The sequence below is a fragment of the Athene cunicularia genome, assembly GCF_003259725.1.
Source record: "Athene cunicularia isolate RWA chromosome 9 unlocalized genomic scaffold, athCun1 chr9_part1, whole genome shotgun sequence".
Lineage (NCBI taxonomy): Eukaryota > Metazoa > Chordata > Aves > Strigiformes > Strigidae > Athene > Athene cunicularia.
The window spans coordinates 20,951,168-20,970,233 of NW_020799110.1; positions in this window are offsets into that span (position 1 = coordinate 20,951,168).

Genomic DNA, 19,066 nt, shown 5'->3' on the forward strand with positions numbered 1-19,066 from the left:
TTAAAAAAAAAAAAAAAAAAAAAAAAAAAAAGAAACAATGTTGTTCATGAGCAAAAGTAAAGCAGTTCTCTTGGTTTATGGTACAAATGAGTCCTGGTCAGTAAGAACAGGCTGGAAATGAGGTGTTGCGGGGGAGAACAGCTTAATAGCTTTCCAAATTTCACATGTTTGTATGAACACTGGAGAAAGCCCTTAACAAGACTGAAGAGATAATTTCAAAGTGTTGTTCATACTACGACCATAATTTCCTCTTACATGGGCAAAATCTAATGCAGTGGGCAGGCCAAGCCCATCGACTCCAAATGATTCAGCTTGTTAGGGACTGGCCCTAAATTTAAACATTGCTTTTAAGGATCTACCTTCTTTAATTCAGTCCCTGCATTCAGGAGAAAGTATAACAGCCAAACTTTGCTTACAACTTTGCATCAAAAATGTTTTCTATCCTATTGAGCAGTTTCATGCCAAATAGCATTTCTTAACATTGTTTGCAGGACTTGTACTACTACAGTGTTTGGAAACCAAGTAGTTCATGAAATCTTGATCTTAATTCCTTTGTGTGTTAATGCCCCCTCTGAAAAAAAAAAAAACCAAAAAAAACCCCACCACTTGAAAAAACTCAAAAGATCAAAAGCTTTGTGAGGTTAAATAAATTAAAGAGCATTCTTGGTCACCATATAAGTCATGGAGTCTTAAAATTTCTTCTTTTGGGACATTTTACATTAAGTTCCTTTGGTTTTGTTGTTACTAATTCTCTTAGCACACAAGTTCTCAGCATGAGACACCCACATAATCTGTTGAATGTTAAAACATTATTTTAACAGATAGAAAGAGCTAGTTTGGCCTTTCACGTCAATGTCTAACACTAAGTAGTTTTAATTAGAACAGAACGGATAAACATGAATATTCATTACTAGTTCTGTTAATGTTAAAATCACAACATATAGACTTCATAGTATGGGATATAAATACGCACATTCACTCCTATCTAGTTTCCACTATGTGTGGCAGTCAAGTATTTTGGAGTAGACAAATACAATTTTGGCATCTCTTCTTGGCTTCAGTGTGGATTTGCATAGTAGAAACAGACACAAGCAAGTAGGAGGGGAGGAGTAAACTTCTCTAGAGTGTTACCTTTCAATGGTCTTTACTGATGCTAATATATTTCAGATTATCCATCGAGTTGGAAGTAGGAAAATAAAACAGGCACATGTTCCCTTACATTATTTCAAAATTAGTCTGTTCGAATCACTGCATCCACTCAGGAAACTTCCCATTTCTCAGGGGGTGGGGGGACAGGCGGGGAGGTTGGGCACTGCAGGAAGTTCAAGATTGAAGGGAAAATGTACCTATATTACAGTAAACATTATACCATCTGTACCGAAAGGAGGGAGAGAAGGATTCCTCTTAATGCCACTCACAAACAACTTGTTTTGCAATTTCAGCCCAAATTACAGTTATCAAAGGACCCAAGGTAGCCTGCAAAAAAAACAGTTATATTTCTATAGTTGCTCAATTATATATCATTTTAGTTTCTGAATATTTTTTAAAACATTAAGATAATGTCATCCTATCAGTTTGTAAGATGTCATAAAAATAAACTGATTGATGCAACAATAGACAAAGATTTTCCAGGACAGACTTCTTATGATGCTGGCAATAAAATAGTCAGGATATTTATCTTCTTCTAGAATTAGTGTCACTGTTATGTAAAGTTCTTTGGAAACAGAAATAATAATAAAAGTTTGCAGAGGAGTTTAACTCCTCCTCTGTTGAAATAAAGAAAGTTTATTATCTTTTTTTCTGACTTATTATCCAAGCTGATAAACCAAGTGATGCTTTTCCTTGGTAAGCCCTTACTTACTTTATGTTCACATTTCATGGATTAGTATCACTATAGGTTAAGTAATAACAATCAGAATTTATGATAATAAATATTTTGCCAAGCACTTGAAGATGAAGATCTGAGAAGGTTAAAAAGCTGGAAAAAGACCCAAACAAACTTCTTCACAAAAATTCTGCCCTCATCACCCTCACTTCACAAAACATCACTAGATCTGACTGAGGTTAATAGTTTCAATACTATTTTGTCTTAACATCCACATGTGCTTTCTGCTGTTTCTGTGACATTAAACACCAACAACTTCCTATATATCTGTGCACATAATGCCATTAAACAAGACTGCTCAGTCCTCCTGCAAAGGAGGGAAATGGTGTATCTCTCACAGAATACTAGGAAGCCTCATTGAAATACCTTAACAAACTGTTGATGACCAATGACAACCCTGATGATTTCAGTCAGACACAGGTCTTTCTAAGCTTTTGAAGAACTACCTCAAGTTCATTTTATGTCCCCCGTTCTGATAGTTTTAGCCATGAGTGATATAGTGCAATAATAGGCCACAGAGATGGGCATAGAGAGTATATTTTCCTTGGTCAGTCTCTCACATATAACTTCTTAGCTCAGCCAACAACAAATAATTCCTTTCATTCCACTTTCAAGGAAAGGTTGAACATATTCTTTAACCAAAACATCATTACATGTCTGAGTATTCTATATAATCTCAACCCTCTTATCAAAAAAATGTTTTATGTGTTGGGGCATTAAAACATGACAGAAGTGGAAAAGTAATCAGAGTGCTGATTATAACCAACTCTAGTTTCTTTGTCTGATAGAATTCTGGTTAAATTAGCTATATAAAAAATGTACCTAATGCATCTGGCAGAGTGAGGTTTAATATAATAGGTCTGTACACATTACATTAAAAAATGCAGAAATTTATTAAAAACCTCTGCATCACTTTGGGACAAATCTGTAAGTCTCCAAATGTATAGGTTTCTCCGGTGACTTAAATTTAAGTTTGGCTTGTTCTTCTGCAAGCATCTTATTCATCACTGATGTTTCAGACAAATTACATGAAAAGTGGCATTTATATTTATTTCTCAAATACACTGCAAATATGCAACCATGGACTTCTCTAAAATATACCTTCCTTTACAACCTGGAGTTGGATGCAACTGTTCTATACTGCCACGAGTTCTTCAGAAGATAAGTAGAATATCTCAAGTTGTAAGGGACCCATAAGGATCATGGAATTCAACTCCCTGCTTCTCAAAGGCTGACCTAAAACTAAACCATATGACTAAGGGTGTCTTCCAGATGCTCCTTGATCTCTCACAGGTTTGATGCTGTGACCACTTTCCTGGGGAGCCTGTCCCAGTGACTGACCACCCTCTCAGTGAAGAACCTTTTCCTAATGTCCAGTCTGAACTTCCTCTGCGCAGCTTCATTCCAGTTCCTCATGTCCTATTGCTGGTGACCAGAGAGAGGAGATCAGCACCTCCCATTCTGCTGCCCTCCTTGAGGAAGTTGTAGACTGTGATAAAGGCATCAGTCAGCCTTCTCTCCTCCAAGCTGAATAATTCAAGTGGCCTCAGATGCTCCTCCTGTCTTGTCCTTGAGACTTTTTACCATCTTGGTCACCCTCTTCTGGACACACTCTAATAGTTTGTTATCCTTCTTATATTGAAATGCCCAAAACTGCACACAGTACTCAAGGTGGGACTGCACCAGTGCAGTGCAGAGTGGGATAATCACCTCCCTCAACCAGGTAGCTCTGCTGTGTGGGATGCACCCCAGGATACAGTTGGCCCTTCTGGCTGCTAGGACACACTGGTGACTCATATTCAACTTGCCATCAACCCAAACTCCCTGAACTTTTTCTGAGGGGTTGTTCTCCAGCCTCTCATCCCCATTTGTATGTACAATCAGGACTGCCCCATTCCAGGTGGAGAATCTAGCACTTACTTTTGTTAAATTTCATACAGCTGATGATTGCCCAGCTCTCTAGTCTATCCAGATCTCTCTGTAAGGCCTTTCTGCCCTTAGGGGAGTCCGAGTCCTCAGCTCCTCCTAGTTTAGTATAATCAGCAAGCTTACTTAATGTAAATTTGATTCTTGCATCCAGATCATTTATACAAAACATTAAAGAACACTGACCTTAAAATCGAGCCCTGGGGAACTCCACTGGTGACTGGCCACCAGCAGGTGTAACCTCAATTACTATAATTTTTTCAGCCCAACCCATCAGCCAATTGCTCACCTGAAGTATTATGGACTTGTCTAGCTGTGTGCTGAACATTTTATCCAGAAGGATACCATAAGAGGCAGTATCAAAAGCTTTGCTTTGAAATACCACATCTACTGGCTTCCCTTGTTCAACTAGATGGGTGACCTTATCATAAAAGGAAGTTAAATTTGTTAAGCAGGGCTTTACCCTTGTAAACCCATGCTGGCTGTGACCAATGACTGTTGCTTCAAGTGTTTTTCAATAACTCCCAGAATAACTTTCTCCATAATTTTACCAGGCACTAAAGTGAGATTGACAGGCCTGTAATTACCAGGGTCTTTCTTCTTTCCCTTCTTGAAAACTGGGACAACATTTGCCAGCTTTCAGTCAGCTAGGACCTCTCCAGACTCCTGAGACCATTGAAAAATAATGGAGAGAGGTCCTTCAATAATATTGGCCAGCTCTTTTAGCACCCTGGGATGGATTCCATCAGGCCCCATAGATTTATGTGCATCCAGCTGGAGCAGCAAGTTGTGTATGTTCATCTGTATTTGTAAAAATAGAAGGTAAGATCTCCCACTGCAAAATAAGTGGTACTGCTCTTTCTCTACTATGTATCATTATGTTGGACTCCATCACAAGATAGAAGAATTCTATAAATTCCAGGGACTTTTAAAAAATTAGAATAATAAACTCAAATTTGAGTGACAAATATAATGTATCATATTGAGCTATATGAATAGGGGGACTTGCCAAATCCCCAAAAGTTATCTAGTGTCAAATCACTTGAAGCATCAAATGAAATAGTTTCAAAACTTTTTGGCTTCCTCAGTTGCTAAGAGCTTTGATGCACACATCTAGTGGGTCCTTAGCAAGATCCACAGCAGCTTCATTACCGTGTCTTGAAATCTATAAGCCATCTATATCAGTTAACAAGGTAGATGGTATCATACTACTAGCTGCCACATGACAAAGCAGCCTTCATCACTAACTACAGCTGATCAAATAATCCACTGCAAACTAGATTTATTGGATCTAACATGAGGTATCTATGAACAATTTGATTGAAGTGCTGACACCACAGTAAGAGTGGAATTATTGGTTTCTAGCTTATTCATTCAAGCAGTAGAATACTCATCCAGTTTAGATGATGAAGCCAGGCAGGGATTTAGAAGCTTTTCAGTTGTGTGTTTGTGTGCAGCTGGTGTATCACACTATGTGCACTGCCTATTAATGCTCTCCAGTATTAACCCTGTTACTGTGCCTTGATTTCAATATATAGAGGCAGCACCTAAATACAAACAAGGACAAGAGAATTCAAATAAGAATTTATATATTATCTTCTACAAACTGTAAAAGAAAGGCAAAGTGTCCTAAAGTTTGTTCAATTATTTAGAAATATTCCTCAGGATAAATAAAAGCACACAAAGGGAGAATTCAATGTGAATGAAAATCACTGAGCTAAAGTATCAAGAAGTGGCCAGCTCAGGACCTGGCTAAACTTAATATACCACAGTAAATCATATAATCCCCTGTATCTTTATCCCTACACTTCCAGACAATTAGACAAACATACCCCTGGGAGACTCTTGCCCAACGCATAAAATGTTGACACTGTTGTGGTTTAATCCCAGCTGGCAAGTAAGCCCCACACAGCTGCTCCCTCCCTCCCTACTTGGTGGGATGGGGGAGCGATTCAGAAAGGTAAAAGAGAATATTCATGGGTTGAGATAAAGACAGTTTAATAGGCAAAGCAAAGACCATGTGCACAAGCAAAGCAAACCAAGGAATTCATTCCCCACCCCTCATCGACAGGCAGGTGCTCAGCCATCTCCAGGACAGCAGGGCTCCATCACACCTAAAAGTGACTCGGGAACACAAATGTCACCACTCCAAACATCCTTCCCTTCCTCCTCCTTCTCCCAGCTTTATATGCTGAGCATGACACCATATGGTCTAGAATATCCCTGTGGTCAGCTGTCCTGGCTGTGTGTCTCAGAAGAAAGTATCAGTATGGTAATGATTTGTCAGCAAATCAAGATTTGTAAATGACTAGCAGCACTTGATCATTAACCAATTTACAGATTTACAAAATAATTCAGTAAAATATGTTAAAATTAAAATAGTGACTTTACAAATTTGAAGCTGATAAAATTAATTCAGACTAACTTACTATACAGTACCTTAAGTCAATATATATATATATATATATACACACACACACACACACACACACATATATGCACATTTACAAACACAGTATGTACATACACACAGACAGACAAAAGTATCTGGATCCACTGAAGTAAGTATGTATCCACACTCATAAAAATAACTGTGTATACACAAACACATTGTTAAGCAGCGAGAACGAGAATGTGTGACGGAAGCTAGTCCAAAGTTAAAATTTCCCTCTTCTCAAGTTTAGAGTAAATACCCACAATTCACTGGTGTTCCTCGATAGGCTATAATTGAGACTCAAGTGGGTTGATTTCACCCTGGCCTCCTGTCAGCTCTAATGGCAGATAGTACCTTAAGGTTTTTGGTACCTGAGAGGCATCCCAACTCAGGGGAGGTACTGGTCACAGACCTGCTGCAATCCAGGTAGAGGTCAAAGGGCCTCACATGGGGTTGCTGTTTATAAGGTCCAAGAGAATTGAAATTTGACAAATTTATTTTTTTTCCACTCCAGCCTAGCTGGAACAATGAAGTATTCTGGTGTCTTCCAACAGTTGCACAAGAGTTTGATGGACATGCAGTTCTGTTATTGTTCTCCCTTGACCACATCCCAGGTACAGGTGTACCAGGCTGTCAGGAGGTGACGGGCTGTTATAACCATTCCCATGAGATAGTGAGACAGCAGCCAGTTTTGTCAAAGGGGTGCTTTAATGCTCTTGTCCACTGCCATTAGCAGTCCATACCTCCCTAGATTGGTATGTGGACCAGCAGGGGGTTGGAATTGCACCAACCACTGAGTGGCCTAGCGAGGAGGGCAGGGAGGAATTGAACCACCACACTGTGTCCCCTTCCACCTTCTTATGCACTCCCATCCTCCTTACCGATGGGGTGGGAAGCAGAAAGGGCCTTGACTCTGTGTAAGTACTGGTCAGCAAAAATGAAAACATCCCTGTATTATCAACACTGTTTTCAGCACAACTCAAAACCATAGCCCCATACCAGATACTGTGAAGAAAATTTACTCCACCCCAGCCAAAACCAGTACAGACACAAGCTTACTATTTATGATCAGGTAGGCAATATACTTATTATATTATAATAATATTCTTATCAACTGCCACATGAAGTGTAGCTTCTTGAATACAGTAGGTTTAAAGGAAATAACATGTGCCCTGACTTTAATTCACTTAGATTCTGTAGGTAGCACAGACTAGATAAACACATAGCAAGCATGTTTTTAAAAGTATGATTTAGTTTTCTTTCAAATATAAGAAAAAACATAACAAATGGGGGGGAGGGAAGCAGTAACCATAGTACAGTAATTTTTCAACCATAATACCATTGAAAAACTGTATGCATAAAAGAACATATAGTAATTTCTATTACTTTGGTTGCTATCCATGAGGAGATCAGAGCACCAAACACCAGTTATTGTGATACCAAATATATGATCCTGTGATCCTATGAAAGTACTAGTTAAATTAATAGTTACCCACACTTAGTGAAGTGTTGAATTGACTCACCTAATATGGACACTGGAAATGTTTGTGTCAAGCCCCTGGTGCCACAGGGGTTTAATCAAAAATCAAGTACCTACTTTATTATGGAAATGTAGCTCATCTCAGCTTCTATCTGATGAAGTCTCATGACTGAATCCTGAAGTCAGTCAATGAAACAACCACTGAGGAAATGGGATCCCTTAGGAGAAACTCGGTTATGTGCTTCATCAGTAAAGTTACACAGAACACTACTGTAGTGCTGGCAGTCCACACAACTTAACAGGATGCATTTCTTGTCTGATTTCTTGTCTGATTTCTTGACTGTAGCAAAACCACCTCAAAATAAATACCTGCTGTTTATTAATTTCCAAGATTTAAATTGTATTCAACACTGGAAAAAAACAGACCACGTTCGCCCTCAGTGGGACCTGAGCTCAGTAGTACTATACTGAGAACATGATTTAAGAGCTCAAGTTAAACATTTACAGTCCTTTGCAAAGTACAAACTTAAATTATTTGTCATCAGCTTTAATCTAGAGAAAGTGACAGTGGCAATTGTTGCCTTGCACATCTATTGTATATGCCAAGTGTTTTTCTCTAGGCATAGATTCACAGAAGTACTGGTCTTGGAAAATTTGCTTATTAATTTTAGAACTTAAAAATAGAAATCAATTGATAGTGAAATATTTTTCAAGGTTTTTCTAATTTTGCCATCTTGGAAGAAAGGAAATGGAGGTGGACAGTTCTACTTGGAGGCTGCATGTACCAATTTGTTGATGAAACCAAAGATATATCCTTTACAATATGAACAGTATTTTCTCTTGAAATTATAGAAATATATACTGTGCTGTCATACATAATCAATATCATTTGTGAAAAAGATTGATAACACACTAGGCAGAAATAGACCACAGTCTTAAAGTCAAATCAAATGAGGAATAAAGTGTTTAAATAGTAAACCAAGTGTACTACAGGTCTTATTCAAGAACCATGACACTATATTGAAAAATAATCTGTATTGATTTTAGTAATTTTTCTGGTTTTCCATCTTTTTATAACAGAAGTGAGCTGCAGAAAGGAAGAGTTGAAGGACAGGGATCCTGTCTTTTCCTTAGTATTCCTGCATTAGTATTTTATCCTTTTCAACCTGAAGTACAATTTCTAAAACTGCTTATAATGAAGAATAGCAAAAAAAGGAAAAAAAATATTGCTCTTTATCAGGCTAGGTACTGTTCTTTTTTTTTTTTTTGTGCTCCAAAAGCTTGCATTACATCTCTTTTCCAATTTTAGCTAGCATTATAAATGACATAACAGAGAATAGCTAAAGAGGGTCACCTCCTCCACTCCCAGAAAACACATAGAAAAGACTGGTAGCAATTCACAAATCCTTGAAGCCTTGAGAATTTATACTATTATACCCTCCAGAAGACTGAGCAACAATTGTGTGCAAGGTGAGGTACTAGTGAAGTAATCAAGACTAAACACAGTAAACCAAACCTAATACTTCTAATTTAGATGCTACAAACCTCACCTATTTTAATTTCAAATGCACTTATGACTACCTTTTTTAATTTACAGTTGCAGAAGTTCCAGGATTGGTGTTATACAAACATTTTTCATTCGTGAGTCTCAGAAGAGGGTAAAAGCAATACTGCATTCATTTTGAAAAGGTGGATTCAGATAATTTTACCCCTAGACCTAGAAATGCCACTAGTTCTGAAGCCTTCAACTGGGATCCACCTGTTGATTTTAATTTAACACAACAGGTTCCTTTCACAAGGAGACCACTTTCCTCCACACTGTTGAGTACCACTGTGGAGGAAACCCATGCATTTAACAGTCAGTCCATTATTTGTAAACAACAATGTACTCTTGATTTCTCCACAGGAACTTTTAAGTTGGAAATGCATTCTTTTCCCTGCTCTGTCAAGCTTCTCTTTCTACTCTCAGTTTGTGTTGCCAGACAAGACCTTCTCCCAGATACTTAGGAAAAGGAATAGAAATTTGCTTGTGGGATATATTAACATTTGCAGATATTCTTATTTTGTCATTCTATTTGCAAATATTTTGCTGGAAATAAATTACACCAATCCCCCTCGGTAATACTTACATTCTTATTAACATCACTTCTGGCACCTTCTCTAAGAAGCAAATTTAGGATTTAATTATTCTTACTATTGCCTCAAGTACAGTCTTTCCCTGTTACCTTTTGGGCAGATAACACTCTGCTACTGCACCTATGGAACAGCTGTTTATATGGTGGTGACAGAATAAATCCAGATGTCCTTCTTCAGAGGAAATCTTTGTTGCTAGGTTTCTCTCTTTAGGCTCAGAGGAGAGGTAATCAAAATATAGATACCTTGTACAAAGCAGGAAAAAGGATTTTCTGAGCTTTCTTCACACTAGGAAGCCCGTACTAGAGAAGATATGCCACAGCTCAAACAATCACTACTAGAAGTTACTGTGACTATATCTTAAAGGTTATTCATATAGTCTAATGATACCACATAACTTTTTATCCTTTTGGCTGACAATTCCTAGCAGATCAACTGACAAAATTTAAGAAGGGTGTGAGAAGACAGAAGTCTGATGCAACTGGAGGAAGCAGTAAAGTAATTCCAGAGCTCACACCAAAATTTTATTAATAACTGTACATTTTGTTGGAATGGATTGCAGGGTTAATTAATAATGCTGCATAACTAATAATTAATTTCTCTCAGATTTGACATTGTATTACTCAAAGAAAAAGATGACTTTGGGGACTGAAAATGTAGGTCACAGAAGTATGCTAAGGACATACTTCAGGGAATTCTTGTAGGATTTCCATCCTCTGAAGTGAATAGTTCTATCAATTCACTGACTAATATTTTTTTCTTTATAAAGATGTAGTCCAGCTAGTACAGTAGCTGGAGTAGCCTTTTGCTTGTGACTCTACCCTCCCCCCCTTTATGTCTATTTGGTATTTTTAAAAAGATATAACATAATTTGCTCCTTGTCTTTTTGGCCTTGAATTCTTTTCTACTGAAGCAATGGACAAAATTCCCACCGAACAGAATAGCGAAGATCAGGCTTAAGTCTCCATTATTAGACTGTCACATTTAGCATCACCTTCCTTGTCACTCATCTGCCACCGATTATCTGGACCAACAAGTGTTCTATTTCATGAAGAAAAGTGCTGCTTATATGTTTCCATCTTTGGCAACACAGATAACAAAACAAACTGCATACAGGATTCAGAGACATCTTGTCTAAATAGATCACTACTACATAAAAGCTGAACTGGAAGCTTTTCATTACATTTTGTCACTGTTTCACTATCCTTCAAGAATATTAATCTCCTAACTAAGAATCGGGTAATAATCCTGAGAAAATCATCCCATTATAAGTTAATGGCTGGATTTTCAGTTAATGGACCAAGCTGAAGACAAGGGCAGTTAACACTATAACAAACTACAGTAATATAACCAATTTCAAGGGGATTATTGCTATCATAAACTGTATTAAATGGTTTATAAAAGCAATAGCTTGGGTGCTTTTTTTGGGGGGTGGGGGTGGTTATGTGAAGTACAGTAACTGAAAGACTGCTTTGTTAGATAAGTTGTTTCCAACCCATTTTCTAAGCATTTAGGACATGGGGAATGTTGATAGTCATATAATGAATATTTTAAATGCACCAGAGGTTGTTCTTTGCTCTCATAGGTGGGGGAAATCATTAACGCATTTATGTGAGGAGATTTCAGTGAAGCTGGTCTATAACTCAGAGTAGAAAGGAAGCATCAGATTCAGACTATGCTCAGTCCCTGTTCTGTGCTCAGTTATACAATGAACTAGATCAGTACTGCCAGGGAAAAGTCAAGTTATATGTATTTCTGCACTTTGACTACACAGTGGAAAGCTTACACTAACAATAGAGGATAGGGGGAAATGGAAGAGATCTTTAAGGGATGGGGAAAAGAAAAAAAAAAAAAAAGAAAAAAAAGTCACACACGGAGGCAACATACATAGCGCACCGAGTCTGTACTACCCACTGATGCCTGAGCCACTCTGATAAACATTACCATAAATCGAACTCTGATAAACATTACCACAAATCGAACCTTAGTCTTTGGCTAGAATATAGCAGTAGCACACACTTGTAGAGGGCTATCTTCAGACTTCAGCCTATACATTAGGACAGGTGGTATGCAATTTCTCACTAGTCCCACTAACAAAATGCTAACTTTTTTCTTTAATCTCGACCCTTCCTCTATACTAGAAGCAATCAGGGATGATGTTGCATAGTCTTTACTAGTTCCCAATGGTTTTCTGAAAAGTATGTCCTTTGTCCAGACAATGGTTGAGTTTGCCATGGCTCTGCCCTTCTTCATTCCTCTACTCCATAATGTAAGATTACCAATTGAATTATTCTTGTTGAATTAAATATCCTTAATATTATTAATTACACATCATGATTTAGGTTAATAGAGCATTAAATCTGTTTGCAATAAATAAATCAGTGACAGTATCCAACATAAAAAATACTTGTTCATTAAGAGGGAAGAAAAAAAAGAGGGTGGAATGATAATGTCTCAAGTTTAGATCACAACTTGTACATAAAAAAAAAAAATCCAGACAAACTGAAGGTCTTTTGTTGGACACTGTAAACAGAGTACAGTTAATCACATTCTTTATATTACCTGTGACCCAATTATTTTCTTGGAATGTGTATTTGACTAGTTGCATCAGGGAATAGAAGCAAATATCATGCTGTTGCAAAAGGGCAGTCATTGCAGTGGGATATATAAACATGAATACAACCTGCCAGGTGCACAATGTCTTTTCTCTCCTCAGCCTTGATAAGGCCTCCACTGGAATACTGTCTATCAGCGCAGATGTGGCCCAACAGCAGAGTCCAAAGGACAGCAACAGGAGTTGTAACTAGTTCAGAAGATGAGACCAGTAAAAGAAAAATAACCAGACTTAACCTAAGAAAAGGGCTGTGGTGGAAAAATCTTCAAATAAAGTGTCTTTTGCAGAATAAAAGAAAGTAGTTCTCTATATCCATGCTCAAAAAGTCATCAAGTGATAAACTTAATATATATCTTTCTCAAAGTTCATATATTAGGAAAACTATGTACTAACAACTGAATGCCAGAATAGATTTTCTAGGAATATCATGGTGTTCCTATTGTATATCCTGTAAATTCTGCTAAAAATTTCTATCAGTGTATTCCATTTAGTAGCAAATCTATTCATGAAACTTCAGCCCAAGAAGTGTTTGGAATATCAAGCCAACAATTACAGGCTCTCTGAGGCATAAGTAGAAGTTATCAGGATCATAGCAAGGGAAAATAAATATATTGCCTAAAGGTTTTTGGAGCTTACCAAAAAGTTATACTACAAAATACTTCCCATATGAAGGAAAAGCCTTTTGGCAGGGAGTGATTAGAATGGAAACTCTGGGCCCTTTCTAACTTTTGCTGTGACCTGTCACATGACCTTAGACAAGTTTGAGGCTGTGTTTAATCGTTCAGCCTCAAAAAATCCTCCAAATTTGTCTGTAAGATCTTTTATTTGAGATACAGGCTACAAAAAGCAACACTATCTGTTGGAAACTAATTCTTGTTTCAAGTAACAGCCATTTTCTTATAGAACTGATAACACTCAGCTATTGCTTAGTCAACCAGCTTTCCCCACATCTGGTTTACTTGACATAAGCCTTTTATCAAAGCATCACTTATTTGTGAATTTGCTGAATTGATACATCCTCAATAACTGCAGGAGAGAAACATCTTTTCCTTCTTTTCACATGGTAAATAAATATATTTGGATGGAAGAACATGTAACTTGAATTCTATCTTTTCATATTCTGTAATAGATCAGAGGAAAAATAAAGTGAATGTGCGTCTCATGAGAAGTACTTGATTTCTTTACCAGATGGTAGTTTCTCATCTTCATAGTGAAGATAAACATTACTAAATTAAAGGACTAATTTCAAAATTAAGATGACAGAATTCTCTATGCACACCACAGAGGTTAATCATCATCAGTATTACAGATTTTTAATCCATCTATTGTCTTCCTCACACATTTGTATACATAGAATTGGGTTTTCTGCCAGTGTTATTTCATTTTAAAGTTATTCATAATAGGATTCTTCCATCCTGTTCCTCAAGCAGCTGTTCCATGTCCTTAATAGATTTTGCATATTAATCTTCGTCTGGTATCCGTTTCAGATTTCCTTTTATCTTCAATTTCTGTCCCTCTGTGGTTCTTTAAGCCTTATACCTTCCAAATAGTTGTCTAAAATACATGTTCTCTCATATCTACAGTATAAGTAACAGTTTTGAGAAGATTAAACTAATCTGTTCTAGTTTCTTTATCATCTTAATTAAGAGCTAGAGTCTCCAGCTTATTAAAGTCTAGGTCCCATGATGCCTCACTTTATTCTGAGCTAAGCAGGACATCATGAGTCAAGCATTCCTCTTTCCTTGGATATGAGAAGGATGAGAAATGGTATTCACCACCAGTAATCTTTCTCTCACAGACAGGAGAGCCACAATAATACTGTGCTCTTCCACATTCAGTGCACTCAGCCACAGAGTGGCACGATACAAGATGAAATAGAAGGAAACGCTGCTCACATTCTTGATGGTATTTTCTACTGTCAAAAGGTCTAGTATATATCACACAATTATCCACTAGAAGCCTTCATTTCTGGTTTTATTAGTAGTCAGCTTCCTTCTTCCAATGGAATATCCATGCAAAAGATAGCTTTCACATCAAATACAGGTCATCTTCCTCCTTCTCACAAATCCCATTTTGTTATTTTGTGCTCATATTCATAATTTTACTCAGTACTTCTGTTTAGTTTGCTTTATCCAAAGGACTATTTGCAATTTCTTCGATTGAAATTGTCATTAGTATGCTTGTTACTTCTTCTTTTTAATCACAAAAATGGATTTAACCCCAGGACCAGCAGTACCCCTCCAGAATATCTCATCCCTGATGGAGGTCCCTTTCAATTACGGACTGTAAACAGGCACATCAAATTCCCTCTTTTTATACCAAGATAGATCATTCACAGTTAGAAAGCTCCTTTGACTTTCTCAGTATTGATTAGGGGAGATTTGGACTGTTTCCATGCTGCACTACATCCTGTATATCTAACAGACTCACAGGCGGTGCATCTATATTTCACTGCAATCTGATTACAACAGACAACTGGTTTTTGATTCTCACTACTATGATTTCAAGGCCACAAGCAGTGAGGAACATATGGCACCATTGCTACAGGACTAGGATATTTAAGTCTTCTAGAGAACCAACCGACCTCTGACTTGCAAATGGTAATTTTCTGATTTTTAAAATCTCAGCAGTCTATGCTGCATAAAAACTGTCAGTTAGCTTAACAACCTGTACACATACAGCATAATGTCTTCCAATAATACTGCCTGCCAGGAGTCACCATCTGTACTTCCTCTGCTGAGAACAGCCAAACTGTTACACAAAGTTGGGCTAACATAGAAATAACATACAAGATTTCTCACCACAGATGTCAGGGTGCATATGAAGGCTTCACCTTCATCATTTCGTAGGTGCATAAAGATTCCCATTTTTATACTGTTTCCATCAGGTTCCTAAACAGCAAGAGCAAGGAGAGTAAGTTGCTGTAATGGAGCAAGGTCTTTGGGAGTGCAAAGCTTTTTAAGACTGTGACAGCTGGTTATGTCTTCATATGACATGTTCTGGGGGAGTGAAAAACAAAACTACCCCGTCCATCAACCATTAGAAAAACAGGACTGATGGAGCCATTTACATGGTGGGGCAAGCATATGGAAATCTAAGTCTTGCTTTGACTAATGCAGGGGCAGCTGCTTAGCTGGTATAAACTGATTTGGTAGTAACAAAATACACAGCTGAGGATCTGCCCACATTCTGTTGTCTTTTCTTCTGTAAGTGAAAATGTCAATGCTCCATATGCATATGCTCTTCTACAGCAGTTACACAAGAGTAAGAGTAACTAATAACAGAGTAACTAATCACCAAAAGTCGTTATTGGTCCTGCCCTGCCAAGACTGGATCACCAGATGCTTGTCACACTGGCTGTCCTGCAGGCAGTTCACTGAGCTGCGAACCACTGGCAGCTGAGGCAGCTTCAGCTCAGTCCCACCGAAACACCAAGCACTCATAACACCCTGCTTCCCTAAATTGGACAGATTTAATTCCTCCTCGCAACCTTTGGTACAAACAAATCTCTCTTCTACCTTCTGCTTTCTTCAGGGTAGGATCCCACTGTACAGTTCTTAGTTAAAGCTTTCTTCCTTGGCTAATGAGTTGCTTTCTGGTTGCCTTCCTGTTTATTAAGTGAGCTACAGGATTCCCACATACCGTACACAGCTCCCTGGGTCTCAAGCAAGCTCTCAGCATTCTGTGATTTCTTTTTAAGAACACAAGCCAACAAAACCATTAATATAAAGCTTCAGAGTGAACCCTAGAAGGAATAGAACTGGGAAAAAAAAATAAAAATCCATTCCTTCCTGAGTCTCCCTACTGCCATCCTAAAGAACTATGGAAATCAACAGGAGAAGAGAGGAGTGCAAGAGTGATTGCTAAACTCACATGGAAATGTGCTATTCTCAGCCAACAACATCCTACAGCTATTTTTTACTGGTGTAAAACAACATCTTACAGCTATTTTTTACTGGTGTTCTGCTTAGATAAAGGAACACTCAGGAACCTACTTTCTATGAATATATGTTTCTGGAGAAGAAAGTAGCCTCTATACCTGTGAAAATATCATCTCTCTGTGTGTGTGATAGCATGTGCACAAAGTTTCTCTGCTGCTCTCTGTGAGATGAAGGGGATTTGAGGTAAGGAGGAAAAACATAAAGGGTTGGCTCCAAAGATGTTAGATTTGTTTTAGAAATAATACTGGAATACAAGGGTGTTATGTAAAACTATTGCAAAAAAAATTCTGAATGCATTTCCTTTACCTACAACACCATATTTTCTCAGCAGATCAGCACATTGGAACACGGATCATTTATGAGGGTTACACCTGTACATCATGTTTACAATATTCAATTAGAGTAAGTTTCACTACAGCACTTGGAAATTTTTGAAGCTCTCAGTTTTATCCAATTTTCCATTTGGGTTGAATGAGACACAAGCAGGTCAAGTGACTTTTCCAAAGTCACAGAGAAAATGTATTATTTACTTAAAATCAGAAATCCAGGACACTCCTCCTTTTAGTTTTCTTGCTTGAAAAGCTAAAACTTAGTCCATATATTCCAAACAAGAATGATACTCTGCAGAAAAGTTATTACAAAAAACTCTGTAATTTGTGAAGTGTTTTCTATATAATAAATAACTATGCTAGAGAACACTACTGTTACTATGCCTACTTGCTGCCCTTCCTGTTTCATACTTGCCTGAGTAACATACACTAAAAAGGCATATGCTACTGAAGCTAGCAACAGTTCAGAATTTAGATTTTAAGCTTTAGAGGATAAGGTTTGGTTAGTTATGGAGTCCAACATTTCTGAACAACAGGTATCCTGATCCCTCAGTACAACTCCTGGACCAGAGAAGCCAGTCACTATAGAAAATTATATCTATTCCTCAGCTTCACCATAAACTAAAATGTTGTCCAAATAAATGACTACAACTCGCCATTGTAAAAAGACTTATGGAATTGAGCTCTTGACAGATGGTTTTAAAAATCTACCTAAAAGAAAACATGCACTGCCATGCAAGTATACCCAAGCTAGCCAGCCGATTATTTGGAAGAAGCCACCTGTAACAGTTCAGTAGTAAAGGTGTAACACTGCACTGGGGCAGTTGTTTTTTCCAATACCTCAGCTGTCTTGGGGATTTTTACGGAGACATGAGCCAATCTAGGCCATATGTGCAAGAGTACCATTCTACACAAAGATGAAAATCACAAACACAAGGAGACCAGACTTGGCCATGTGACACTCAGAAAGGAAGAATTAACCTTTTAATAATTCATTCAATTATTTGTAATGAGAAGTCCCTCAGTCCTGCAAGTTACAGCACAGAAACAGAAAAAATATCTACAAGTGCAACAGGTTATAAAATTTTTGACAAAAACCATTTTACATTTCAAGATTTTATAAAAAGTTAAATTTTAAAAACAACTGTTGCCAAAGCAAAGGGGGGAATGCAAAGCCAGCTGTTTTCACCAGATGGAGAGCCAAGACTTCCAAGACTTGATGGGTCCACAAAAGTCTCACATGAGCAAACCAGAATCAAGTCTGAGCACAACAGGCAGCAAACACAAGTGACAAGTTCACAGTTTCTTCCAAAAGTCACACCTAAAAAAAAAAATCTTCCTGAAACAAAAAACCGCTATCTAGCTATCATCAAATCTTTGCTTCTTAAGTGCTGCTGACTTCAAAACTCTTAGTTTGCTTCTGATCTTTCAGGGATCCTTTACAGAATTTAAGGATTTCCAAAGCACCTACTCTCCCCTCAGGATGCTCAGCACAACACATCATTACTAATACCATAAATAGTCTGAATTATCAAATCTATATTTTGAACACTGGGGCACTCTTAGATAACTCAGCAACACACCACTTCTGCATTCATAATAGGTGCAATATGCTCAGCATCAGACTTTTTGGATATATACGGTATCCATGCAGTTCTATGTGTGCAATTAACTGCTCTTCCAGAGTCTCTATATATGCCATGTTAGAAGTCTGCAAGGGCAATCTTGTTTTTACACTGTCCTGAAATACAACATAGTCTGAACTGCAAACAAATCAACTTATTCAGGGAAATGACTGCCAAAACTCTCTTCCAAAGGCCACATAACACAAACTCTTACCCTCAAAGGAAATACCCAATCCTCCTCAAGAATCCAATTGACCTCCAGCCTGTGATTGTCCTTCAGAAGTTAAAAGTTTATTTATTTTTTCCTGAAACCAGACCACAGTACTCTTGCTCTTTCCAAACTTGCTTCTCTAAGGAAAATTTACCTCACGTCTTCCTGATCTTTTATCTTCTTCAGCTGGGATAATTTTCTATCACTCTGTAATTGTAACTTGGGTTAACTTCTTCAATACTGGAAACAGTTCATGAACACAGATAACATTTAGGAAAATAAGGGCAAGTACCAGATCAAAGTCCTAAAAAATATTGCAGGTTATAGATCTATCTGTGGCTGTTCTTTTACACATTAGTCTCTGTATAAACCAGAAAAGGCTGGTCCTTTAGCTGTGCTTATGATTTCTATGCTTTAATTAAACATTCCACATAATTTCAAGGACCGAAGAAGAGACTGTAAGATATAAGTATTGCATCTATCAAGAT